Source organism: Cygnus olor, chromosome 19 (genome assembly GCF_009769625.2).
Source record: "Cygnus olor isolate bCygOlo1 chromosome 19, bCygOlo1.pri.v2, whole genome shotgun sequence".
In the NCBI taxonomy this organism is placed as follows: domain Eukaryota; kingdom Metazoa; phylum Chordata; class Aves; order Anseriformes; family Anatidae; genus Cygnus; species Cygnus olor.
The window spans coordinates 643,326-670,268 of NC_049187.1; the positions used below are offsets into that span (position 1 = coordinate 643,326).

Sequence of the window (26,943 nt, forward strand, 5' to 3'; positions counted from 1 at the left end):
ATCCAATGCCAACCAAACTGTTCTTCATGGAGCTCTGTAACACGTGGGTCTTGCCAGACCTGGTGGGAGTAGCAGCTTGCACTGCTGGGGCAGCCACTGTCTCTGTCCAGAAACGGGCATCGCATTTCCCAGCATAAGCCAAATCCACCATTGCCTCCAGCTCGTCTTTATAGCCCATCAAGTCAGCCAAAGTGCAGAGCAAATCTCTCATTAAAAACATAAATCCAAACATAAAGACACTTGAGGGGACCTGTGCCATTTTATCAGGTGATGTTAACTCTTCTTGGACACTAATTTAGTGTGAAATTGAAATCACAGGCAATACCAGCACTGGAATCAAAGTCCCAACTGGATATTTTGGTGTTTAGTTTAGTATTGCAATTAAATGGATCATTATCAGTTGATAAGATACCAGAAAAATACATAACAGATATAGTGGTTAAGAAGCGAAATTTTAAACACATCAGAATTTGCCTAGAAAGAGATTCCCAAGAAATAGAGTGCCACTCTAATGAACAGGTATTACTCCAATCCAGCTCCAAAGCCATTAGTGTTCATACTCCTCCTTAGGCTTTCAAATAACTCCAATTAACTCCAGGAGATCAGTTCAAAGGATTAGTAGAAAGATTAACTGAAGTCTGGGCTGCATTCTGCAAAATGGAAAGTGCTCTGTAATTGATCAGCATTGTTACAGGGATAATCACAGGGATCCTCCTCTGTGTACCAGTGAACAGGGTGACTTCTCCGCTTACACTGCCAAGTATTTCCCAGCTATGGCATCACCCAAATAACATCCCCCTCTCCCCCCCTCCCCCCCCCCCCCAGGAATTCAGTGAGCATAGACATAGCTACGCAACTAGAAATTCAAGAAATTAGTATTGCTTTTTGTTAAGTATATTGAGAAACCAAAGAGCCAGAAAGAAAACACATGGTGCAACTAGCATTTTCAAAGGATGTGGAGCAGATGGTTCTAGGACACCGCTGTGCCACGGGCACTGACCTCTGCGGCTCCTGGCTGTGTGATGGCACTGGGTCCTCCTCCAGCCCCCCAGCAGGACAGCTTGCGAATTCGGGACCTGGTGCTCAGGGAAAATCCAGTTTTGCATTTGCCTATGCTGAAACTTGGCGCTCAGCTTTTCTTCCTCTCCACACCTGCCCCCAGGAGGACATCAAGCCCGTACTTGTGTTGGGCAAAGCTCTCAGCAAGAGCTTCTCCAGCTTATTAAGTGTGTAGCTAAACCTAATCAGAATAAAAATATTGAGCAGTGAGCACAGAGCATAAGCCTGCTTTCCCTCTTTCTAACCCCCGTCTCCCCTGATTATATTTAAGCTGGTGACTCCACAGAAGGCACCTTCCTCCAAGAAAGATAGGAGTGTGGTTTGACACAGCCAGTCCCACCAGCATCCCCAGCTCTCCCCTGAGTGCCACTGTCCCAAATAAACCCGATGGCACTGTCCCCAGCTGAGCACAATCCCGGGTGCCACCAGGACACCCATGGCTGGTGGCAAGTCGATGGGCACAGCTCTCATTTCCCTGAGGAGAGGTAAGATGATGCTCACTTGGAAACCACGGGCTCTCTGTTTACTTCATCTCATACATGGTGACTAATTCCACCATTCAAAGAGTTGACGATGATGAAAACAAGTGGAACGATCAGGAAGGAAATTAAAAATAGCCCTCATGTGGCACTGTGTCAAGCGTTCATGTTTAGATTTTAATTTTATTTTATTCCAAGTTTCTTTGATAAAATATTTTCCCATGCTGACTACACTTGGAACATCCCCTCCATCACGGCATTCCTGACGGATGAGCCAGGCTGTTGCAGATCCTATGCCAGGAGAGCTGTATTCCCTCCGCTCCACCATTCTCACTCCCACATCCACACCTTTGGGACCTGGAAGTCATTAATCACTGTGCACCAGCCAGGAAGGTACCTCTCAGGGCAGAAACATCATCTTAGAAGCATTATGGAACAGAAGCCGAGTATCTGACAGCAAGCACAAGACCGGGAACACATCTCTACTTGGCTCCTCCACAGACTGGCAGTAGGTGAACATTTTTGGCTGGGAGGTTCTCCAGCCACAAGGGCCACTGATATGGATAGGAAGCGGATGGCTGGCTCTGAGCACAGGCTGGCTCTCGCTGCGTGAGGGGACGTCTCCACCTGGGCTTGGCAGCACGACTCCGTTCATGCTCTGTGGAGGGAAACAGCACGGGTCCTCACACCCAAAGGGGAAGGCTGCCAGAGGCTATGACCCTTCCGCAGGCACCGCCACTTGCAGAGGTGCTGCAGAGGACAGCCCCTACCCTGCCCCCAGGCCACTGAGAGCCCACCCAGCCTCTGTGTGTGAATGCTCCGAATAAACTTTCCTACTTCTTCCAAGTTTTGTATTTCTTGCAAACATTTGAAACAAACAAACAAACAGTCTGATTTTAAGATCTTTGAAACTTTTTTTTTAAAAAAAAACAACAAACTGCAAATACAAATTAAATTTTCACTTTGCCTTTCTCATCACAAGCTAGCCTTTAAGTTTTCTTTCTCTCATTTTTCTTTTTTTTTCTTCCTTTTCAGATACCTTACCCCAGGAGCAGGTTCCAAGTGTGAGCTGCCAAGGTTTCATTATGAAAAATTACTGAGTTGCAAAAATAGGAAACACCTCTCTTTCCTCAGGCTCCCACCATTCATTTATTGCTGGTACGGGAAACAAACATTTATAGCCTCTCTGTTTAGGGGGATGTATTAAAATCTCATTTGTTAAATACTGTTAAAAGAAAACTAAGGGCAGAGGGAATCTTGAAAAAAACATTTACAAGGAAAAACATTAGTCACACTGTTTTGGTTACTTCTGTGGAGACCCTCAGTTGTGCCCGTGTTTCAGTGCTAAATGCTGAACAAGCACGACGCCAGCTGGTCTCCTGCACCTGGCCTTACGCACATCTCAGCTTGGCCCCCATTTCTGGCTTGCTCTCTGCTAGATCTGCAGTTAGTTTTCTAATACATGAGCGGCATTTGACAAATCAGCGCTGGGCAGCAGATCGTGCAAAACTGCAGGTCGTTGTCCTCCCACAGCACATGCTGGTGATGGTGCTTGGCGTGCAGGGTCCCGGCTGGTGGGCACTTTGCACGGAGCAGAGACACTTTGCTCCCAGCAGGATGGGTGGATACAGTGGCCACATACATCAAAGGTAACTTAAATGTTCTCTGACATGGCAGGCAGGCGAGTGGTGACCAGCGATTTCTGGGAAGAAGGTCTTATGTACCGAAGAACAACAAAACTGCCTTGGCAGATCAGTGGGACAAAACCCATGTTCACACACAAGTACCGCTACCAACGCTGCTGCAGTGGGGACACACCAGAGCTCTCACTGACTGTGGGAATGCAGCCAGAGAGGCAGCCTCAGCCAGTGCTGAGACACATCAGGGTGCTCACCTGGGGACCAGCATCAGCCTCTCCCAGTAAAGCATTTATAACAGAGCCAGACAAACCACTGCTAAAAATGGTGGGTGTTGAAGGCTGTACGGGGTGAAAGTCTGTGCTGGAAACATCCCCGACATGTTGCAAGGATCTTGGCTTCAGGTACAATTGATGTTTGAGCCCCACCTTGGACACCAGGAGCTCTGGCTGCTGCAGCCCAGGTCCAGGGCACCAGGGATGGCCTTGTGCGTGGTTGGTGTGTGAGGGGTTCCCCTGCCAGGGCAGGCTCCTGCTGCAGGCTGCTCCCGCTGCCACCTCCACGGGTGCTTCTCGTGACCGAACCTGGCTGGCTGTTTGGGCTGAGGTGGTCTTTGTCTACATATGGACTCATCACATCTTCCTTTCCTGTGGGGGGATGAGCAGCTCTCTTCACCCATCACTCCTACATGCACTAGAGAGAAGTGAGCATTCTGAGTGCCTGATTCAGCTGCTCCGCTTTGGATGTTTGCTTTAGGGTCCCAGGAGGGGCCTTTTCTCCCTGTGGGCTGTGGAGGAGCATAAACGAGCCATTCTCATGGAGACTTCTCCACCATGGCTGGCTGAAGCAAAGCCACGAGACCTCCAGCCCAGCTCTTTTGGCTACACCAATGAGTTCCACTCCATATTACCCATCTACAAGACCTTCTTCAACCCACCAGCATGGCTCCTCATGTCTTGGCACAGGCTGCTTTCAGTGCAAACACAAAGAGTCAGCGTTGACCTTCCTTCCATCAGAGAGGCACCTCTGGATGATGGCAGTTTGGCCCCAGGCGCCAGCCCTGGAGAAAGACTCTCCCTTTAAGGAGAAAGGCAAAGCACTTTGTGCACAGATTTGTGCTTGTTTTGTCATGGGACACATTACCATGAACCCAAAAGAGGAAGGAAAAAGGGGGGGGAGCTTTTGCCTTTCTGGTGGGAACAGCATTTGAGCAAAGTTTGTTTCCCTTGGGGAAAGGCACCAAAATAACAGAGGAAGGGGGGTGTGTTGGGGGGGGGGTGGATGAAGCTAAAAAGGCTACGTAATCTGCCTGGGAAAAAAAGCTCTCCCAGCAGTGCTTGTGAGCCTGTCCATCCAACTGCCACACATCAGGGACACGTGGGAGAAGAGCAGGGTGCTGCTCTGCTGGTGGTGGCACACAGCCTGTGTGCTGGGGACCTGGCTCCTTCGAGCCGAGACTTGTGCTGATGGCCACAGATGAACCTCGGTGAGGGTCCCGCTGCGGGGCCATGGGTGCCAGTCACCCCTTCGGAGGCACTCTGAAGGCATCTGGGGGATTGGACTAGATGATCTTTCAAGGTTCCTTCCAATCCCTAACATTCTGTGATCTGTGATCTGTGCAGAAGGAAAAGCATGCGGTGGGGAAATGGGGGTCTGGAGAATTTGCTTGTTTGGCTCACCCAAATGCCAAGCTGGGATGGCCACCCACAACCTGCCCTCCTCCTGCCCATGAGGCTGCCCTGCCTCTGCCTGACTTAAGCTTTTTGCTGTAATGCCCAAGGTCAGCCTTTGAAGGCATGGGCAGGCAGGTGGCCCCGAGTGGTCCCTTAGGCAGCAGTCGAGGGGAGGTGACACCATACCACTGTCCCGATGGTCCTCGCCTTCCGTGATGGAGCATCCCCGGGAGCAGCCACACAGGCCCTAGGGTGGGTGCTATGTCAGAGCATACAAGGCCACCCACAGCAGCAGACAGTTAAAACCTCATCATAACCACACTGGTAACATCATTTATTTTCACTGTGGTGTTACTTTCCTTGAGTGACATGGGCTAGGAGCCCGCAGGAAGTGTGCCAGGCAGGGCCTGTGCCTGGTATTCCCATGTAAGAGAGAGCTTTCTGATCTCTGCCTGTCTGTGTCAGGGCCGGCACAGAGCAGGTTATATGCTGCTGAGCTTTCCCTGGTGAAACCCGCAGCCTGGGACACTCACTGCACCCCACTGCTGCTGGGCTGGCAAGGAGCAAAATCCAGCCAGGACCACAGCAGGGCCTTGGTGGGCAGCACAAGGCTGGAAAATACAATACCTTGCCCCTAAGATGACCATAGCCAACAGCGAAACCTGCCCCGACAGCAGAGCAGCCACCAGCAGCTGGGCAGCTGTTATCGCGGGGCACGCAACCTCCTCCATGTGCAAATGAAAAGTCTCCTGTCTATTCCCAGCTTGCCCTGCTCCAAAATCCACAATGACTAATTCCCCTATCAGCAAAACCATTCCCAGGTGTCGACCGTTCCCCTTCCAGCTCCGACAGCATGCTGGGCACTGCTGGGTGCGGGAGAGGAAAAGCAGCCCCACGGGCACCAGTGCCAGAAGTCACCCACAGACCGGGGCCGGCCTCATTCACCGGCTCTGGTCGCGGCAGGGACACGTCCTCTGCTCCTCACCACGCCTCACTGGAGGCTGCAGTGACGGCGCGAGCCTCCCGCCCGCCTGCCCGTGCTAGGAGCTGGTCAGCAGGACTGCACAAGGAGCCAGATCCCAGCCTCTCTCATACACTCCCAAGGACAGCTAAAATTGTGAGGTCAAATTAGCGGGCAGTATCCCCATGACTCTACTGCAAATGCTCTACACTCAAATCATTACTTTAGTAGGTAAAATGTATAAACCCAGCAGCGACTCCTACGTAATTCTTGTCTGAATGAATTGTATTTTTGCCATGTCCTTTGCGGGTTAGGAGGGTGCTGAGAAACCATTGTGTTTTATTAAAACATACTTATCTTCCTATTCTTCCCCTACATTTTACTTGGTGATGGTTTTTCAGTCTCTCTGCTCATGTGTCAGCAGCACTGACCATGAGCTTTGTGGCTTACAAAATCCTACCTTATATTTTGCTTGCCCCACTTGCTTACATCTTACTGGCTTTACTAAGGCTGCAGCTCTGTTTTCTAAAGATCCTTTCTTGACTTAAGTAACTCATCTGAAACTTGCCATTTTACCCTCTGCATTTAATTGCCTGCGAAGTTCCATACTGCATCGAGGAGAGAGAGGCTGTGTAGGGAACTGTTACAGGCACTCTATTGACTAGGTCATTCTTCTTTTTTTAAACATTAGTATTAGCATTTTCAGTACATCAGTTCATTAAAACTCTTCATAAGTACTTGGTAAAATTTAATAACAATTACAGCAGTATGTAAACACAGAAACGTACAGCTTCAGGACATAACACTCTCTCTGCCTTTGTTCTGTAGGGAGCTCAGGAAGTCTCTCTTCATTACTTTAGGCTGAACAGCACTCCCGAACCTGCAGACCAGCTCATGCCTGACATCTGTCCTCCTCTTCAGAACTGAAATAAGACATACACAAATAAAGCAGTTGTAGCCAAAACCTGGAGCCCTGTCATTTCTGTCTTTTTTTTATTAGCGACTGGAAGGCTTTTAGTGCATTTTGGCTGTTTCTTCCATGACTTCTCTTCTCAAGATGTGAATGATATGTAACCCTTAGCAGGTACATTCCTAACTCTGTCATCAGAGGGCACAGGAGACACAAGAGGCGGAAGACAGCCTGCAGGTCTCCAAAGCACAGGGCACACCTAAGACATGCCATCTGATGAAGAGAGGCTGAAGAGTATTGTCCTTAAATGCCTCCATGGGAGGTTTTGCTGTCCGCTCATCCAAAAACCTTGGCACAGCACATTTCAACTACAGCACAGGAATCTGCATAAGTGTGTTTGTAAGCTCAGGAATGTGTCATGTGTTTCCTCCCCTTATCCAGCAGGTCACTTAGATGCACAGGAAAATGGACATGGGACTCACTCTTGACCAGTCTCCAGTGTCTGGTTTTTGTCACAGTGTTATATTTGGGTACTTACAATTTTTTTTTATTTTTATTTTTATTTTTTTAATGAACCAAGCCAGTTTCTTTTGGGCTACTGAATTAGGATTTGGTATTTTGCCACAAGGCCTTGCAAAAAATGGCCCATTAGATTTTTGCTTTCTGCCTTTGATGAAGTCCTTAAGTGGCTGTTTCAAAATGTTTCCTTAAAAAGCAAATAAAATTTCTGCCCAGTTGCCTTATTGTGCACGTGTGTTCGTACAAGCTTGTTGACTTTTGTTCCAACTCACATCCTGCAACCCAGCCTGTAATTACAGGACTCTCTGCCTGTGCAGGTGGTGCAGTTATGACCAGAAAACAATGCAGCTGTGTTTCAACAACTAAATGAGAAGGGGGGAAAAAAAGCTCTGACTTTTAGGAGGTGCTGGGAGGCAGCAGGAGAGTTGGAGCCTGGCTGTGTAGATGGGGAGGAAAACCGAGTGGAGCAGTGAATTGCTTGGAGTGACCCGCTGCGAACCTGCGCCCGGCTTTCCAGCCCCGCAGGTGGGAGGCTCGCCGCTGCTTCCAGCTCTGCTGCTGGGCTGAAGAAAGCCACCAGGGCTGGCTGCAGATGCCGACCAGCTCTGCCATATCCCCTCCTCCAGGAGCTCTCCCAGCAGTGCGTGAGCGCCCAGCGCAGCCTTTCCTCCTGCTTACTGGCACTTAGCTGCCTTGCTGCTAGCGGAGAGGGAGGTGATGGGGCTGCCAGTGACAAGTGACAAAGGAGGCCAGGCTAGTGACCAGGAGCTGCAGTGTCACAATGGCTTTGCTCCTTCCCCTGCCTCCCCCTGTTCCTTGCACCCTGTCACTCAGCCACCGCTCACCCTGCACCCCTCGCCTGTTTGTGTGCTATCTGCAGCACGCGGCACTGTCCAGGCACCGCAGGACGGGATCTCCTCTGCTTCTCTTTCTGTCCATGATGATGAGTGCTTTGCTCTCACGTGCAGAGAGATGCAAATGGACTGGCGTTGAAGTGGGGACAGAGAACGGCTGGTGCATGTCCCTGCTGCTGCCTTGCTGTGTGAGTCTAGCACCATGCTGCTGACTGTGATGTTCTCAAAAATTTGGGTGGCACTGGGTGCGCTCAGGCTGTGCCTGCACTGCTCCCGCAGCCCTTGGAGGAGGAGAAGCCCAAACCCAGCCCAGGGATGCTGGCGCAGTGCTGGCTGGGCCAGCGGGTGATGCTGATGCAGCTTCACCACCTGCAAGAGGGAAGAGGGAAGGAGAAGGGAATCGCCCTCCAGCTGTGCCTGGAAAGCAGCACGGCTGCTTGGCCGCTCCACTGGGTGCTGGCTGCAGGCACGTCCCTCGCACTCAGCCTGTGCTGGCTGTGCTGCGTCAGGGAAGTCCTCCCCCCGGCACAGCCCCGTGCTCTGATAAAGAGTTAAGACACTCTCAGAGGCAGTTCTGTGAGAACATTTCTCAGAGGGCAGTGCACTTTTATTCGAAATAATTTTCCATTCCATTTATATCTATATAATAGGAGGTGGCGCTGGGGTCCGAGTTTTCCATAGCCCCAGACCTCATTTCCCTAGCTGGGCTTGACCCCTGCTCAGCTTCCCCAAGAATAACAGAGAAAAGTTCAATGGAAGAGAAAGAGCTGTGGGTCTGAGCTCCTACTGCTTCCTCATGATTTGTTAACAGAGCAAATAGAATATATACATTTATACGCATGCAGGAAAAGGCCTGGGAAGAGATGATACCTGGAAAGGGATTGCAAAGCAAGCACAACTGAGGAACTCATGGTGCTTGCTGCAGCTTCACCTTGATCCTGTAGCACTACACTGCTTGATACTTGGATATTGGAGAAATTACGGATTGATACTTTGACAATGGAGAAATTTTAATTTCTGCTCAAAATGTTTTAATTTTAAAAACTGTTTTTCATTAAAGCATTTTGATGAAATACAACATTGGAAAGAATTTTGTTTCTTGGCTTGGTGAAGCAGGGGAGTACAATTTTGGACAAAATACATTTTTACGAAGCAAGGACCAGTGGTGGTGTCGGAAGCCAGTTTCAGGCACTAAACGTGTTTCAGAGGCAGGGTTTGGATGGCCTCACAGTGACCTGGCCCTTGGTGCAGGCTTTCAGGGACAGTCCCCGCCACAGGGGCTGTCACCCTGGGAGTGCTGATGCACAGGGTCCCAGTGCGGGGCTTGCGCTGCGGGCGCTGCAGCATGGTTTCTGCTCTCACCCAGCTACCTCCTGCTCTGCAGAGCCACCGCTTCTGGCACCTCAGCTTTAAGTGTGGTGGCTTCTGACTGGCTCTGACCCCTTGATCCAGGGTCGTGTTTCCTGGCTCCTTCAGAAGACCTGACGGGGTGCATGGCCAGCTGCATCAGAGGAGCTCCTGCCAACCTCTTGAGAAAAGCAGCACCTCATGGAAACGCCAGCTATTTTTTCTGCAGTCTGGTGAACAGCTTTAGTCATGAACGAGCGTGCCTAGTCTGCACCCCTGAAAACACCAGAGGTGATTTCCAGCTACACTGAGCAGTGCAGCCTGTGCCCTTTTAGGAACCTGCTGCCCTCCTGCCCTGCCCTTACCACACTGCTTCCTCAGTGCCACAGGACTGCAAACCGCAGCACCAGGTCACAGGGACTGGTGTGGGACCAAGAGGTCCTTCCCTCAAAAGCTACTTGGGCAGACACATGCCATGCATGAGGAATTCTTCCTGAATTCAGAGAGCTACAGGAGTTCAAACCACTGGCAATTCGGGTCAGTCGCACTTGGCTTTTTGGTCGCCCACCAGATGAAAACTGCATCCCACCTCCCCGTGCCAGCCAGGTTCCCTCCCCCTCCCCCCCAGCTGGGGTCTCCATCAAACGCAGGCCCTTCACTCAACTCATGCATTAATCATTTGTTACTGTTAGCTTCCGCAACTGCCTACTGCTCTGTTCAACACACAGCCAGTGCTATGTCGTGGTTATTGACCTAATCAGATACGAAAAGTGCCAACCAAGCACAGAAACCTGCAGCAGTGACAATGCCGAAGTTTAGGAGGCATTGAAACAGAGTGAGAGAAAAAGAAACTGTAAGGAATGAGTACAAGGAACAAGTGGACAGAAGTGGGAAAAGAGAAAAAACCAACAGCTGCCTACATGCGATGCTTTACAGCTCCGTGTGATGGGGAGGACTCCGCTGTCCCCATTCTTCTGGTTAAAACAGAAAGAAAACATTAATACTGAGAATCAAAGTATAGAGACCTAAGAGTTTCACAAAACTGTCGGGTCCACAAGAGTTTCCATCATTAATATACTTGTTGGGATATGCCTGAAAGGGAAACACCTGGAAAAGCAGAGGGCATGCCTACACCGCAGTCAGAAGCCTGATGGCAAAGAGGGGATGCACCTAAGCCGTCATTTAATTGTCCCAGGCCCCTATAACAGGAGGTAGGGCCAGGCCCTGCACACTTTGCTTGGTGCAGCTGCTGTAGGCAATGCAGCTTTGCCAGAGGCAGGGCCGACAAAGGCCAGCTGAACCACATGTACCCAAACCTGCGACAGCAACTCCCAAGTGCCCTTTAGGAACCTGCTGCCCTCCTGCCCAGCAAAGCCAGACGAGCGACAATCGATTCTGACAATGCTTCAGTATTGCTTCATGTCCAGTTTTCCACTCGCAGCCTCAAAGGACCCCCCAACGTAGAACCGCTCCATTAAAGCTGTACCAGAAATTGCTAAACACGTAAATCCCTCACCAAGCTGATAAGAGGATTTAAAGTGATACTTGCAGACCTGCCTACCTTCCCTCGACTCTGCAGCAAGATACATGGTGGTGGTACTCAAAGGTATGATAGTCACTATGTGATGTCAGAAGACAAAATTAATACTTTGAAGCAGTTATAATCCACAAAGAAAAAAAATCCTGCAGTCCCACAAACACTGTCTTGAAAATGTCTCCAATTTGCTCCTCTCCAGGCTGTGTGCTCTTCTTCCCTACGACTCCTGCAGCTCCGTTTCTGCTTACTGCTCAGGCACAAAAAGTGCAGTGAATACAGAGCAGAGTGACACCCAGACAAATCATCCTGCACTTCTGAAATGAGACCTTGGAGATGTCTGTACATACGAGTTTACAGCTGGTTGCTGCTTCACCCCCTGATTTAGGCAGCTCAGTAGTATAGCCACATAACCACACAGTGATTAGCATGGAGCCAGCTACAGTAGCTTAAGCAGTTTCTGCTGCGGGCTCCCTGAAGGCACAGCAGGTTACAGCCACATTACTGGGTTTGGGGTACACAGAGGAGTTATGTATTTCAGAGTTTTCAGTAACTGCACAAAAGTGAAGTTTTAGATTCACAAAGTTGAAGAGAAAAAAAGTGTTCTTGAGTGCAAAGGGATTCTTTTCAGATGCTGGGACTTGTACGAGTCAATGCCTACCTTAAGGCTTGTGTTGCCTGTCACCGCTGACATCTCTAGCTTTTCTTTGGGCAAGGTGGCTCTGGATTGACTCACAGACAGGACACGGGCTTTTTCCATTTTCAGTAGGTTCACTGAAAGACAGCCAAGCCAGCCAGGGGCACCTGAAAGTGTCCTGAACCACACTTGCTACCTAGAGCCAGGGTGCCCACGTCCAAAGCTCTGCGAGCAGCTCCACAGCCAACGCTGGGGAAAAGCAAATTGGATGTCGCGTTCCTGCATCACTCCAAATCGCAGAGAGGGCAACAGCGGCAGGAAGGGAGGAGTACCCAGACCCCACCCCAGCTGCAGCTTCTCCCTCTTCTAGATCAGTGCAACTCCCCCAAACCCCAAAGTCATGCTGTATGGTGAAGAACACCCCACAGTGCTGCTCTCGGGAGGGAGCCACGCACATCTTCTGTGCTTTTCGTGCTATGGTCATCAAGTTGGCAGCAAAGTAACAAGCACTTCTCTAAACTTCCTAAATGTCAAGAAAATATTTACAGGCCCCACTTCTTCAAAGCATGCACGCCAGCCCAAAGGGCACACATGCACACTTCACTGGGTGCTGCCTGGCACGCTTTTCACAATGATTTTTATTAAACATTTGCGGTTTTCCTGCTGAAAAACCCAGCAGAAGATTAATGCCAAAAAGTGACTCCTCTGGGGCTGAAACTGTCAGGGAGCCAGGACACAGGGAAGTAAAGAGCCTTCATGTCCATTCCTTCCCCTACTTATTTTAGTGCCAGCTAAGTAAGAGCCAGCCTGGCCAGACCTGCAGCACGTCTGTGGGGGGAATCTGTGTTGACACTGACCACGCTCTCCATGCTCTGCAGAGACAGAGCAGACCTTAGGCCCACACACACGAATGTTTCACCAGCAAGTCAATTCATATAAAAATATTTCCCACGTATGCATTTTTTTTCTTTAAAATGGGATTGCTATGGTCTCTCATTTTCTCTAGGCTGTAATCATAACTTTGCAATGCTCCACAGCTGTTGAGATCCTGTGCTGGGCATTGCGGTGGGCTGAGCATGCAGCTCTGTTCCTGGTAGGCTTCCAGCAGGGCTGGAGAAATGCCGTGATGTGCCCTGGACAGTTGGCAGGCAGGTGGGTGCCAGGACGAGCCACATCCCCCAGGCCCAGTATGTGCTGCAGTGAGCTCCTCCACCAGCCCTCGCTGCCGGTGGCACTCCCAGGAGCTGAGAGCTGTGCCCCGCTCGGGCAGCCCTGGGGCTGCGAGTGGTGCCCCCACCTGCTTGTAGGAGGGCAGCGCTTTACCACAGCATGATCTGTAATTTATTTCCAGATTCAACTATAACACTTAAATGAAGGTTTTCTAATGAGCTCTTTAAATAGTAATTAGAGGCCAGCACTGAAGAGGAAGATAAGTCTTGTGGGTATCTCGCCCTGCAAGAAAGGACCTGATAAGAATGAACTGAATGATTTTTCTTCTGGGATCAATTCCAAAGAGCAATTATCCCCTTGATACCATGCTGCTTAAACAGGAACAGATTGAAAAAACACTTGACAGTGGCTGGCGATGAATGGACCATTTTCCCAGTGTTTTACAAGGGAAGGCTGGAGGCTTTCTGCCAGTACCTGAGATAGGAGATGATCCAAATGGTGCTGATATCACATTTTGTTTACATAAAATAATCATCTTTTTTTTTAAAGCTTCGCATAGATGGAAGTATCATCAGCAAGACAAGCTTCATTTCCTGATGAGTTCCCACCTCAATTATTCAAAGGGTTTATTTTTTTTAAATTTCAGGTGCTAGGCTTCAGTGACTTGCTAATGCTGACCAGTAACCTGTGTGCAGGTCTTTCACTGCTCTGAGCAAGATGCCTCGTAGTTTGCTAACAGTGGCTCTCCCCGTAATTGCATCAAAGCTGCTCCAGCTGAACAGATGAGCCGAGCTGTGACAATTGTGCAGGACAATATGACTCACAGACTTGGCTAAAAACTTACCAGTTATCCTCTGATGTTGTCTGAGAGTTAAGTAAGCTTGAACATTTTAATAGGCTTATTTTCTCACCATTCTACTGCCTCAGGTGATCCTTTGTGTTGCAACACAAAATACCGTATCATGGGATTATTAGAAAAAAGAAAGGACCGTGCTCAAATCATCATTTTTCTGTCACACTCTGCCAGTGCCAATATCTGGAAGGGACTCTAAGGCAAATGGTGCAAATAGCAACAGATCTATGGCAAATGGTGGAAACAGCAAAAATCCAGGAGGGATTTTTTTTAGGGCTGGAGTATTACTATCTGCAGTGCAGCATAACTGGGAAATATAATTGTAGAGCAGGACACAGACATCAATACCCTGGTGTTTACATGCATGTAAGGAGCACATGCAAGGGTGCAACCACAGGTTTACAAGTGTGTGACCTGTTTTTTGGGGGATTCAGAGCCTCCTTCTCATTTCTAGCATGGTTTCACTCCTGGCATGTCGCACCTTTGCTCCTGTGCCACCCTTGTGTCTTGGCTCTAGGTCTCTCCTCCCTCCTCTGCGCATGCCTGCACCCAGCAAGAGCTGTGGGAGCCTCTCTCAGCCAGCCCCGCACCTAAGCTGACCATACGAGGCTCTTTTAGGTCTCCTCTTGTGTGGCGGCATCATCACGTCCCTGACCTGCCTTCAGATTTCCCTGCGGCTCCCATCTGACTTCATCTGCGGGGCCATGAACTGGGAGGAACTATTGCCGCGAGGAACACCCACCTCACTGAGCTGCACAAAGCAGAGCTCAGGCCGGCTGGGCCGGCGGCCTGCTCTGCACGCCCACCAGCCGCTGCAGCTCAGGGCCCAGGTTCATGGCAGGGCTGTGAGCGTCTGAGCTGCCTGCAGCCGAGAGGGGACCCCTCAGAGGTCCCGGCCCTGCACCCCCTTCTCAGCGCCTGCTCACACCCTTGGGCTAGTCCTGGCCCAACCTCAGAACTCATGGGAGCCATTTGGCTTGCAGATGTGGAAATAACCCCTTCCCCCCTCCCCCCCCCAGTCTTCTTTTTGTGTCCACGTTTGCTTTCTGCCACAGCAGTGCACTGAAGTGGCTTCTTCTGCCCATTTGGAGAAGCCTCAGCAGCTGCTCGAGCTCAGCAGAGCTCCCCATGGAGAGCTGGGTGGAGCAGGACCACCTTTTGGCAGCAGTGACGTGTTAAAATTAGTCAGGTCATCCCATGAAATCACATCCTGTGAGAGGGCAATAAGAACAGGCATGAAAGAGTGAGTCCACCCCAGGCTTCAAGACCAAACAGGTTCAGGACATCGGGGGATGCAGACGGCACGAGTCACAACATCCCACACCAAAAGCAGGATCTCTCTATTCTCTGTGTTCAGAGATCCTCTCTGATCTCTGTATTTGGTTTCTACAGTCTATGACAGACTCCAAATCCAACTATGCATCACACAAAACCACACAGTGCTTCTACCGTTACTGTCTGATCTTCTCCAGAGCACCTCCTGCTCCTCCATGCACACCTTCTTCTATGTCACTCCTGTGAGATCAGAGGACTCACAGGGCTCCGTGCGACAGCGTTGCCCTTCCAGCAGCTTTGCTGAGCACTCTGTCCCCTCTCAGCCTTCCTCTGCCCCCTTTTCAGTGACTCAGTGGCTTGCTCACACACCGAGGCCTTTCACAACATTAGGTTTGTGAGATTCTAGGTGAATGTCAGCTCCTCACGCGGAGCAGAAACCCAAGCTATACATCCCTCTATACATCACTCCGCTATTTTTTTCTTATCCTGAAGGGCATCCAGTTCACTGTGCACCATTTTCCCCAGCTCCTTTGTTTTGATGATGATTCCCAATTACGGGTAATTACTAAATTTCATTAGCAATTTCTATGTTTTGTGCCAAGGCCATTAAGAAAAATATGAAACAACATCGTTTCCAAGGCTGACTTTTGAGAAATCCATCTAACACAGTCCTTGCAGCCCAGCACCTTCCTGCTCCTTTACTGAAGACTAGACAACTCGGATATATCCTGTCTGCTTTGTCAAGAAGATCAGGTTTTTTATCTACCCTGGCATCATTTACTTTCAGAAAATCCGAATCTCATCTTATCCATGTTCTTAATTATTCTCTATTTTAATGTTTATTCTAAGGGTTTGCATACTAATAGATTCAGACTAATAGCCGCCTACATGCCAAGAACACATTCTCCCTACCCCGATAAATAGACCTCTATTTGCTGTTCTCCAGTCAAACCATCCAACCCCTGTGGGTCAAACCATCCAACCCCTGTGGTTTGACAGATTTATTACAAACCCTTCTTCCGTGACTTCAGCTTTGTGCCAGTCCTTTCTGATTTCCAGCGGAGAAGCTAGCTGGTCCTACCTGCTTGCATGCTCAAGAATCCTTGACTGCTGCTTCCATTTCAGTTGTGGCATTTCCCATCCCCATACACTGCATGAGTCATCCTGCATCTGCCCCCTCAGCCAGCATCTCCATTGCTACCAAAAAACAGGGCAAAGTGTTCATTTTATTTCCGGACTATACTTAGATTATCTTTCATCTCTGTCCCATCCTCAGTGCATACCAGCCCCACTTCTTCTTTCCTGCTTCCCTTTCCATTTATATGGCTGGAAAGTTTCCAAGAGTTGTGCAACCCGTCTTTTGCCATTTCCTTTAACAACCTTGACAAGGTTGCCTTCAGCCTTACTTTCAGACTTGTTTGCTTTTATATCCAAGTTAAAATCTCTTCCTAGTACTGGTCTTTCCTCCATTGCCTGTGGACTCCCTGATCTCCTTCAACAGCATCCCTCCCTCCTACCCACCAACTCCATAACCCAATTCCTGCTCCCACAGATTCTCAAGTCCCTGCCTTACCACCACGGGAAACCGGCAGGGCTTTCTGTCAGCAGGGGGGAATTGCTGTTGACTCATAGCCTTCCTGGTTGCAAGGCCATGGGCCATCCTGTTTGTGTTTGGCCAGGGGAGCAGGAGAGGTTAACCCCACTGTGGACCTAGCGGGTGGGTGGTGGTGTCCTGCTGCAGAGAACAATGCTCAGAATGTGCTGGCTGGCAGCACCACGGGAGTGCTGCCATAGCCCTGCATGCCTTTTGCCCACTGCACTGCAGGGTCCATACCAGAAACTAGACGAGTAATTTGGGCAGGTGCCTGCACCCACTCCAGATGGCCCAGTGCGCCCCCAGGGACCAGGTGAGATTCTTGCAATCAAGCAAAACTTGATAATGACAGTTATAATTTTTAGGTCTCTCCTTTCAGATACTCCCCAAAGCCATGAAGGGCTCTGCTGAGCTGTGCAGCACAGAGTGCCTTTAGAGCAAACTCACAAATATCCACAAAATTGGAGGAAAGATGTAGGTGGGAGGAGGAAAACCCTAGGAACGTGACCTGGGAAACATCTCTGCATTAGTGCGCCTTGCTGGAGGAAGAGTGTCCCGGTCACCACAAAGACCTGCGGTGCAGCAGCAGCACTGCCAGAGGGTCCTGCCCACACGCCTGGCTCACGGATGCCAGAGACAACCAGGAGCAGGACTCCAAACCTGTAGTTCTGCATCAAGTCACTCCTCTGGAGCACCTTTGCAAATGCTCTGCCTGGAACAGGTCTCCCCTGCAGCAGGAAGAGAGATGGGATCCTGTGAGTCAGCTGCGTGCTCTGGCTACAGGCTGCTTCTGCACCAGGGCTCGGGGCATCGCTACCTTAGAAAGTTTGTACCGAGAGGAGCGAAGTGCTTCAAAATAGGACGAGAAACATTGCGGCTCTTGGAATGGCTCCAGCCTTGGCTGGGAAGTTGAGACATGCCTTGGAGGGGATGGGAGTCCCCTTGGAAGATAATCAGAGATTTCGTGTCTCTCCTACTTCCTTCTATTTACAAAGTCAGTGAAGCCAGAAAGCTGGTTCTCCACCCCCACCCCACACATGACAGCCTCCCTGCTCATGGCATGACTGGGGTACACCTCGATGTGAGGTGCTCCGAGACAAAGAGGCTCCTGCTGGCCCCTTGTGATTGACAGCCACCGGGGAAGGGGGTGTCAAGCTGCGGGAGAGTTTCCAAACCCCCGCTGCAGCCAAGAGCAGGGCAGTGAGAGACAGTGCTGGAAGGACTTTGCTTCCTAAGGGCTCGTCCCCATCAGCAGGCACGTGTCCCAGGGGCTCCCCAGACGCTGGGGCAATGCCAGCCCTCACCGCACCAGGAAGGAGCACTCTGTCCATCTCCTGCTCACAACGGAACAGCTCCAACAGCGGTTCCCCGCACACACAACCCCTGTTTGCTCCCCTCTCTGCCTGCCAGCCTCACACCAGCCTCTTGGTGAGCTACAGCAACTGGCTGCCAGGGACCATCACACTGCTTTCTGGGCACAGCTCATTGGCCAGACCAGCAGGGACTGGGCTGGAAGGGCTCATCCAGAGCAGCCAGTGCAGTGTCCCTTCATCACTGATCACCCATAGCGCCTGGGGCCCTGCTGCACATCTGTTCTGCACATCTGCACCAAAGCTGTGATCTTGCACCAGGCAAAATGCATCACAGGGACATTCTACAGAGAGAGGACTTAATACCTTTATTTATTAGCTGTCTGCCCTCCCTCTGTGCATACTCAGGGCAGATTCTTTCCTCTCAATAGCTGGGGACAGGCCCGTCTCCCTTCACTATCTTAAATCAGGAAGAAACCCGAAACACTTCTCAGATAGACTCCAGCTCTTTCAGCACTGCAGTTGGCAAATGGAGCAAGTGTAACACAAAACTTCTCTGCACCCAGACACAGAAATGTTAAGCACCAGTAGGATGTGGGTGGCCATGCCCCATCTGTGCTTCATGAGACCTACAGTCAGAGCAATATCCTCCTCCTCCTTTGCAGCACACAGAGGGATGCCAGGAAGCGATCTTGGATGGAGAAACCCAAGCAAAACCTCAAAGCAGCTGAGAGACTCATTGGGTTTGGATGGCGGCTAAATGTCTCTACCGACATTTCCTCCTGGTTCAACTTCGTGGATTAACCTGGAACTTCACACTCTATCTTGTAGGCAGCTAAATTCCTCAGTTCAGAAAGTCCCATGGCCTTTGAGCTATCTCAGTGTTGGGTAGAAAAGCAGAATCAGATTCCTCAGCTGGTCCGCAGCACTGAAGGAGAAGTTGGACACATGTTCTGCAAATAAGCAGAGCCTGGTGATACATTATAATCACGTTGATGTTTATACAAAACAGTAAAGGTCACACACTGACTTGGTTCTAACGGTTAAGGGCAGCCAAGATACAGAAATTGTATCCCTGGCGCCTCGCAGACCACTTTACCTCCATGTGCCTTTGGTTCCCTAGTTCTACCAGCAGCTATAGGAAATTGGTTGACTTTCAAGGAGACACAGCAAGTTCATTAACTGGTGGCGAGAAACTGGCTTGGGAGCCTCCATGGCCTGGTGCCAGAGCAACACCAGAGATTATTATAGCCCAAGCTGGGGCGCAGCACTTGGCCAAGAAGGGAACCTCAGCTCCTGCTTCAAACACCCAGCAGAACACGTGTCTGGCCACTTGCTAGTGATGCTCCTCAGCAGCTGTGCTTTGTCAGGGCTCCCCTGCCCCAGCGCCCATAAACAGGGGCACAAACAGCGTGAAAGGAGCGAGAAGCTTAAAGTACTGCAGGTTCCCCCAGCACTGCCACAGGACGGTCCAGCTCTACTTACTGCTCCTGTCAAGAAACATTTTCCAGACAAGAGGCTAGTACAGGACTGATGTCCAGGGACAGAATCCACTGTGGGTCAGAAGTCCGAGTACACAGACCGAAACAGGTGTTGACACTCATTTTCCCACCAAAGGCAGCGCAGTGTCCTCCCTCCGCCCAGCGATCCAGGCATGCGCTCTCCCTCTCTCGCATTGCTCCCCTACAGCGTGCTCCCGTGTCCCCCTCCAGCTCCCAGCGGGACCCATGGAGCCGCGCCTCACCGTGGCGTGAGCAAGGATTCAGACATGCAAATCCTAAGGCAAGCGTGTGCGTGTTGCAACAAGGAGGAAACTGTTCGGCACAGGAACTTGGCTCTTCTTAGGAACAGATTCAGGGAACGAGCTCATGAAAAACCTAAGTCTCTAAATATTTTGTTTTGATCCATGAGCCTGGCAAGATCTCCTGTGAACATGCACTTGGTTTGGACTACACGGGCCAAGGAGGAAGAAGCAGGAGTGGTAGGAAGCTAGAGACAGGCTCAAGCGAGGCTCGGGCTTGGGGCAGAGCAGGCTCTTGGAAAACCAGAGGGTATGACTGTTCCTCAAAAGCTGTGACATCTCAGGAGGAAATCCTAAAGGAATAGCCGCTCACCAATATGCAAAGTACAATGGAGACATAATCCCAGACAGCCAAATGGGAGCAAAAACATTGTGAAGAAGGGCCTGTATTTGCCTCTGAAACACAAGGCTGCTGAGCCAGGCAAACACCTGAAAGGGACGCTGCTGCCTCAGCCCCGTCTACCTCTGGCTGCCTCTTGCTCATCTTGAGATGTGTTGGGGCCAGACTGGTTCCTTCAAACACTTCAGCCATGACGCTAAACTGAAGGGAAACCCTCAGATACACAGCACTGAGGATCTGTTGAAGAAGTAGAGCCTTTCACTCTAAGTAAATACAGAAGTCTTGATATCAAATATCTCTTACTATTAGTGGCTCTTGGTTTATGTGACTGAGCAAAGAGTCCTTAAACAATCCCAAAGGCTGGTTAAAGAACTGCAGATCAACAACACAAGCTGCCCAGACATAACAGAGCAGGGCAAGAGGAACCACAGAATTGTTTCATTTACCAGGATTGGATCTGGGTGATGTCCCACATCCCCACAGAAGGTAATGAACATGCTGTTCTGTGCCAGTAGTGTGTACACTACTGCTCCCCCACACTACATCAGTCTTGAGGTAGAACTCTCAACTGTATGGTTATTTTTCAAGGGAAAAGAGGAATTTGTATGGCAGCCAAAAACACATAGCAACAGCAAAGCCCAAATCTTCAAGCCTGTTCAGGAGAGCAAAGAGCTCAGCTTGACTTGGCCTGGCTGGACTTCTGCAGGACAGCAACAATGAGCTCGTCTAACTGGTAACTGGAGAGGCAGTGCTCAGCTCAGCAGCTAGCACATCACCATGTGGGACAAGGGTTTTCCAGTGGTGTGGGTGGCTTAAGAGCCAGGGTCTCTATGTGACACTGATGGCCGGTGTGTTGGCCTGGTTGTTCAAAAACCTTACGGCTGGCAGAAACAGCAATGACATGAAAGAAAAGGGAAAATGGCAGGTTGTACTCTCCTTCCAGGGAAAATCCAGGAAAGTCCATGGATATAAAAAGCAGAGAAGAGCTGAGACAGTGGGAACGTGAAATCAGCCAACTGCCCTTCTGCACTGAGACATGAAATTCAAATGAGGCCCCAGTGGGAATCTAAGGCAAATTCACCGCCAGGATAAAGGCTGCCGTTTGCATGGCCGGCAGCAACTACATTGCAAAACAGTGAAGTCATTATCGATTTCCATTCACAGCTACAGAGAGGCTTCAGAACAAGCCTGTGACATGGAAAACGCTGTGACTGGGATCCCAGTACCCTCCAGTCTGGTGCATTTTGTGATTATTGACCTTGCAGTGGAAAGCTCAGGCTAAGGAAACAGCCCCCTTTTTATTTCATGCCTCCATGAGAAACTAAGGATATTTCTGTTGAATTAGACTGGGTGAGTGCTTTCCTTCTCTGCACAGACTGGAGTGGAGTTCAGATCCTGAACCTCAGCTATAGCTCCATGTGATGGATTATTTATTTCTGTAGCTGATCACCAGCTACCTAATTTAATACAGAGTTATAAAGAAAGGCCTCAAACCTTCCTCCTTTATTCTTCTCTTTCCCTTTTTTTTTTTTTTTTTTAATGTACAGGATAAAGAACAGCAGAAACAGGCAAATGTTTTCATTATTTGGGAAATCCTTCTGGCAGACATACTCAGCACTGTGGACTCAAACAAACTCTCATTCTTTAGTCTAGTTGGCCATTTTAGTATCTGTCTCCTTTCTGGAAGAAAGACTTTGACCTCCTGTCAGCCTTGGAGTTTGTACACTAATATTTGCCCAAATCCAGGGAGAAGTCATGAGAAAAACTGTTTTGCCTTAGGAATAAGAAAAGAGGAAAATCTTGAAGAGACGAGGTGACTGCAGGGAAGTCCACAGCACCATGACCATCGTCTGTCCAAATCAGATGCTGACATCTGTACCTGGGCAGCTGAGTTGCTGTTGTTCAAGACCAACAGCTAGAGGGATAGGGTCTTGCTCTCACTGCTTAATTAGCCATGGGAGAGTCCAGTCCTCACTTATGACTCAGTCCTCAGCTGCTGAGAAAGATGATGCCTTCCTATCTGATCCCAAAGATCTAGAAACACATTTTTCATTCACTCTAGGAACCTCCAGGACATGCTCAAAGTGGTTCAAAGGAGAAAGGGGAAAGTCCAGAAATTCAGAATTTAGCAGCCAAAATGGCCCCATCATCCTGTCCAGGAGCAGCTGTACACCCAAGGTGAGATAGTCTGAATGTGAAGAGAGGACTCGAGGGCAAGAGGTCAATGCAGCAGGTTAACACAGCCTGGGACCTCTGTGGGGCCTCGTGGAGCCAGGCATGCAAACCCAACAAGCTCTTCAAGTGCCCGATGAGTTCCTCTCGCTGGAAGCCCCTGCTGGAGGCAGAGCATGCGCGGCACTGGGGCTGGCCAGGCAGAGGGCTGGTGGCTGCGGAGCCGCGCTGTGTGCACTGTCCCTGGCAGGAAGCCGTTTGTCTGCGAGGCGAGGAAGCAACAAGGCTTTGGAGACGGCAATCCCATGCCGTTTCTCACTGGTTTTCCCAGCTACTGATCCAAGAGCGCCTCTGTTTACTTCCAGCCTTCCTCTCTGCTCAGCTGCCAAGCAGCATTAACGACCGGACGCAAACTGCTCCACCAGGAAATGCGCTGGATCGCATCAGATAAAAAGGCCATTGCAGTGGGACACCGCTGGCGTTAACCCTGCTCTACCTGGGTCGCAACAAGGCACCCGAGGCCAGGGTTACTAGCGGACAAGTGAGCCCCAGCGTCCCAGCCCGGCAGAGCTCTGCTCTGCAGGTTTCTGCTCTCAGGGCCTGAGGTTTCGTACTGCAGGCTGCTCTGCGAAACCATGGGGCTGCCGCGGCTTGGATCGGGGTCTGAGTGATACCGAGGAGCTTGCAGGCATAGAGAAAGGATGTGCTGAGTGCCCATGCCCACGGCTCTGGGTTCTAACCCTGTGTGCTTTCTGGGGCAGCACGGTGATGGGAGCTGTAGGAGACCACTGTGCTGCCGGGAGCTGTGGCTTCTGAGGGTTTGCCCTGTGGTGCAGCCAGAGTGACTTCACTGGGGTTTTTACTGACTCATGGGTCTGAAGGTGCTTTTGAGGAGGCAAATGAGATACAGGGACTCACTGTGGGTCACAGCAGTTCTGCAGACAGTGAACTGACATGCCCTGGCTCAGCCACTCCATTGCTGAAAGCCAGGACACACGTAGCCTCTCCGGGCTGTGCTGGCAGCGGTGCTGCACTGGGCATGGCCCATGGTGCCCACTGAAGACCTGCCAGGACTTTCCACCAAAAAGTATAACCCTCAGCAGAACTGTGAGGCTCAGGTGCTAAGTCAGGGCTCATGAGACCAGGCCAGGCTCTATCCCACCTTCTCCTGTCGTCCTGGTTGTGTCATGTAACATCTATGGCCATTTCCAGGCTGTGAAGTTCCTGCGCTCCAGGCATTTGCCGTGGCACCGTCTGTCACCGCCGCATTCCCAGGGCATGGCTGCAGCGTGGGTTCCCAGTCTCACTTAGCAGGGGAGGAGAGTCAGGAAAGCAAGCAACAATTAAAGACAAAACCATCAGAAAAGCAGGGGTGCTTCTCCGCAGAAGACATGTATGTTCTCCACACTGAGCACAGTGCAGAGGAGTGGCAGACAGGCTCAGGACTGGGATGTATAAGCAAGCACCTCAGACTCCTCCAACATCCTTTAGCACATCTTCAAAAAACAACCAGCAGTGTGTGCGTCCAGTGGGGCTGATCCATGGGGCTTGTTGGGGCTACCGCAGGGCCACTGGCCACCTCCCTGTCCCACCACTTGTGTGGACATGAAGACCCCAGCTGAAAGCACACAAACCAATGTTACTCCCCTGCTCCGGCTGCAGCAGGTAGGAGATCCAGGAGCCAGGTGAGAAGTAACTGCCTAGGGAAGGCCAACACCGAAGTGATGGCCCAATAGAGCCTGGGAGGAAATCTTCAGCCACTCCCTTCTCACCACCCAACCCACTGTCTTTCCGTAATTATCCCAAACACTTCTGTTAACAGCCATCTCCTTCTTCTATAAACCACCACCGTCTCCTTTTCCTCTTTTTGGAAAGGGCTGGTGTGAGTCACCCAGGCACACATGGACTTGTTCCAGTGCAGCAGTGACCAGAGGGCAGAGGGAGAGGAGAGGACTTGTGCTCTTCCTTAGCTCTGTTCCCAAACCCATCTCCATCCATAAGGACAGACTCTGACCTTTTACCATCATAGGATAAAGGAAAAGAAATCCTACAATGTCTTAGCCCTCAGCAGAGGCTTTCTCCTGGATGCAGTGTGCGGCTGGATGAGCAGGGCAAGCCCGACAAGCAGCAACCAATAAATAATTCTGGCTGTGTCTGCACTCGTTAAGGTCTGCTCCATATTCCCTGTGTTCAAAGCAAGATAAAGGCTGTATTAAAACAGTTACCAAGTGACCCTAAATAATATGTCCTGCTAGTGCTACCCTGACTTGCTGGCACAGGAAGTTGATCTGATTTTGCTCCAATCTTTGACCAAGGACCAAACATTGCATTAAGCCAAAGCATCCAACAGGCAAATACTGCCTGGACTTGAGGTCAGGAGCAGTGCAGGCCCTCACCAGCATATGGTTGCTTAAGGCATGAGCTGAGCAGAGGTTCAAGCCTCCCCTTTTGTCTCCTTGGCTTAAACCAGTCACATCCAGGCTGCGTGTGCAGGCTGCTTCTCCCCATATTCTTCACATCCCTTGAGCAGCTGAATTCCTTATGGGGCAGAACTTCTGCACTCCAGAACCCAGTGTACCAAGGTATGAGGCTGCCTTTTTGGAAGCATACCTGGCAGAAACCTATTTAATAGCTTTGACACTCTTTAGCCCCACCACTAGCCTCGTTCCTGCTAATCCCTTCCCAGCGCTGCCTGCATGCCTGCTTGAGTCGCAGGGGAGCGATGCTGCGTGTGACACGTGGTTATTGTGTCTAGCTGCTCTCACGCACTTTGGCCTGCGGCCAGGCAGCAGAAGGACACAACCTTGAGCTGGCTGAGCCCTGCCTTTCCCAGCGATTGAAATGGGAGAGGGTCTGAAGCAGGAAGAGCAAGGAGGCAGCTTTTCCCTTTCTTTCTGCAGCAGCTCCCCGCCCTGCCATGCCTGCCCGGCGCGCACATTCCTGACCTGGTGCCAGGATGGACGTGGGACAGCCCAAGCACAGCGTGGAGCTGAATGAAGGCTGTGGCCGGGGGGAGGTTGCGTCCTGGCCAGCCCTGCTGAGGCCAGGAGGAAACCTGCGGGCGCTGCTGGGCCGATACGGGGCTGTGACTCACCCAATGGCACAAACAGGGCAGTGAAGCAAAACAAAACCCTTCCCCGAAGGCCACATGGAAACACATCGGAACCAGTTTGACGTGAGGTCAATATTCTGCTTTTCTTTCAGCACTTAACCTGAGCTAGAACACCTGAGCTAAACAGCTCCAAACGTAGCGATTAGTGCATCCAACCCTCGCCTCATGGACATTTCCTCTTCAAACACACACATCCTGCTTGCTGCCCCGTCACGCCAGGCATGGCGGCTGTCCCTCCCCATCGCCCCGCGGCCGCATCAAGGCGCAGACCATGGCAGCACATCGGGGTGCGGTGTGTTCTGCACCACCAGTGTGGCTTCCTGGGCCTCAGGCTCTCTGTCAGCACTTCCACCCACATTGCTTAGCACATGTAGCGGAGAAATCCTTTCAGTCCTCCTCCAGGCTTTGCAGAAGCCTTTCAAAAACCCACCTTGGCACGACACGGTACAGCCTGGCTTGGGTTTGTAGCCCCCATCAACACAAGTTGTGGACACTGCCCTTCATGAGCAAACCTGGCAAAGCAAACAATACTTCAAAACCATGTCAGCGACCAGTGCACAGGTTGCAAAGGGCTTTCTGGAGCACCTGAGTGGCAACAGTTATTCTCATTACCTTCCTGAAATAAGCATGGTAAGGGTGTCTGAACTAGAATGTAAACAAAAAAGGCATCTTTCAGCTTTCACAGGGATGTTTTCCCTGCCAAGTGGTCCAGCTGCTGGATCCTGAACTAAATCTATCCTATTTCCCATAATAATCACCTAGCTGTAAACTAATGCAACTTCACAAATAACAATCAGGAGATACGTGTGGCTGTGGTAACCTTGTGACGCAAAAGTGACGGCACAGGTCTCATTACCCAGACTGTGAAGATTAAGGATTTCACCTGATAATACGAACCACAGGGACTAGCGAGTCCAGAGAAGGGCGACGAAGCGGGTGAGGGGTCTGGAGAACAAGTCTTACGAGGAGCGGCTGAGGGAGCTGGGGTTGTTCAGCCTGGAGAAGAGAAGGCTCAGGGGCGACCTTATTGCTCTCTATAGGTACCTTAAAGGAGGCTGTAGAGAGGTGGGGGGTGGTCTATTCTCCCACGTGCCTGGTGGCAGGACGAGGGGGAATGGGCTAAAGTTGCGCCGGGGGAGGTTTAGGTTGGATATTAGGAAGAACTTCTTTACTGAAAGGGTTGTTAGGCATTGGAATGGGCTGCCCAGGGAAGTGGTTGAGTCGCCATCCCTGGAGGTCTTTAAAAGACGTTTAGATGTAGAGCTTAGTGATCTGGTTTAGTGGAGGACTTGTTAGCGTTAGGTCAGAGGTTGGACTCGGTGATCTTCGAGGTCTCTTCCAACCTAGATGATTCGGAGATTCTGTGACTGTGTGGAGTGGCACTGGGGGCAGAGAAAGGGCTGGGTGGGCTGGGGTCCCAGCTGAGCGGAGGGCACAGCTCTCTGGGCAACACAGCCACTTCCAGACAGCCACACCAGGCTCTGCCAACTGAGGACGTGGGCCCCTGAATTAGCAGAAAACGCTGCTTGCTTCTCACTCAGTACCGGATAGCAGCGGAAAAGCAAGCGGGCAGGACTCTGCTGGGCTGGCTTTGTCTCTGGCTGGGGCAGTCCCTGGGAAATCCGGCGCTGCCCCGCGGGGCGGCTGCTGCACTGGCCCGCGGGGCGCGGAAGCACTGCGAATGGGAACGGGGGTCCCGGGAGCAG

At 50.8% G+C, this 26,943-nt stretch overlaps 1 protein-coding gene and 1 long non-coding RNA gene across 2 annotated transcripts in view; both read right to left on the reverse strand.

Moving 5' to 3' along the window:
* EXD3 (exonuclease 3'-5' domain containing 3) overlaps positions 1-26,943 on the reverse strand; it is a 297,266-nt gene that overhangs the window by 61,384 nt on the left and 208,939 nt on the right.
* LOC121057523 lies at positions 6,540-12,220 on the reverse strand. Its single transcript, XR_005813823.1, has 2 exons — positions 7,917-12,220; positions 6,540-6,732 (listed from the first exon to the last, which is right to left on the reverse strand). It is a non-coding gene; the product is annotated as an uncharacterized LOC121057523 (long non-coding RNA).